This window comes from Spea bombifrons, chromosome 2, assembly GCF_027358695.1.
Source record: "Spea bombifrons isolate aSpeBom1 chromosome 2, aSpeBom1.2.pri, whole genome shotgun sequence".
NCBI lineage: Eukaryota > Metazoa > Chordata > Amphibia > Anura > Pelobatidae > Spea > Spea bombifrons.
In genome coordinates, this window is record NC_071088.1 from 118,298,630 (window position 1) to 118,300,199 (window position 1,570).

A 1,570-nucleotide genomic window follows, 5' to 3' on the forward strand; every position below is an offset into this window, starting at 1 on the left:
GTTTTTTTAAGATTCCATAATATTAACCCTCTCAAAAATTCCTGAATATATATATATATATATATATATATATGTATATATGTATATACATATAGGCAGCAAATAGTCCGGCTAGTTTGTCATAAATGCGTTTTACTCGTTGATATTTACAGGAATTCCATTTGTCGCAGCAAATGTTAAGATTCAGTTTGGTTGAGGGTATATAGTGTCCTTTAGGCAAATGCAGAAGACATGGCGATTATGCTCTCTTATAGTTAAAATGGAGACTCAGAAAGTGTTTAGTGCATCTGTTCTCGTGCTCGCATGGTGATGTCACATAGGTTTCCACTTCAGTCACAGAGAAGTGCTGCTCATGAAGGATGAAGAATAGTGCCAGGCTGATATACTCTCTCTTTGCCACTTACAAGCTATCAATATTATCAAGTGAATGAATGCAGCCAAATGAAATGAAACACCTTAGTGTACTATTACTTTAAATTCACATCACACTTATTACCAAGGGGGGGGGCAAAATCCAGTCCAAGGGCCAATTGAGCCATGTACAGTAGCCTAAAATACACTTGCCAGACAACACGCTCAATATTCAGTCCCATCCAAAACAAATCCACCAGCAAAATACAGCCAAATTAAACAAAATGAGCTCATAAAGGACTCAGTGAGGGTGTACATGTTGTCCATATCCATTAAAACCCAAGGTGGCCCTGTGTGGAACCGCAAGTAAAACTCACCAGCCCAAGCAGCCCAAGGGGGGGATCTTCTACTTGGCAGCTATCCTGTGCTAGAGATTGTGTTTAGAACATTTGCTCTCAAAAATATCTAGCATCCAAATAACACTACACACTAAGAACGTTTCTGTTCTCAAAATGCTTACACAAATCTATTTCTTACATCTGATATTGAAACAGTGAAATAGTCTCCCTTTTAACACAGAATTTACCATAAGGCTTTTCGTAATAGTTCTAAATGCCCCCTCCATTTAAATATGGGAGATCAAAAAATCATTGTCTGTGTAATGCATTGTACACCGCTACAGAATCAGCTGGTGCCATATAAGTGAAATGCGTGATAATAACAGGAAATTAAATAAGTAGAATATGACAAAGAAACCAGAGACTTAAGCAGAAAGAGCAAGACAGGTTTACAAATGTTGGTCTGTCCTAGCATTGGAAATAGGTCTATGCCTACCATGGAAAGGAAGGAAGAAAGAACTAGAGGGGGTAGGGATGCACTAAGCGCTGATAATTATGGAGTCGCAGTTTGGAAGTATTTTCCACTGTTCAGAGGAAGACTGGATAATATTGATATTCAGAGCATTCGGTTTTCTACTTATACAAGGTTAGAAATAAATTAATACATAATAGATACAAGTAAAAAGAGAGTAAGATGATAAAGGGGTTGTGGAGAGGGAGGACAGAGAGAAAGCTAATGTGGTATGGGTTATCTTCAATAAAAAAAACCCCTGCAAGTTATATAATTTTTAAAGATAAAATAGGCAAATGTGGACAAATGCACCTATACCAGTTAGCGGCAAAAACTATGATGATTTAGTTAACCTTACACATTCATATTG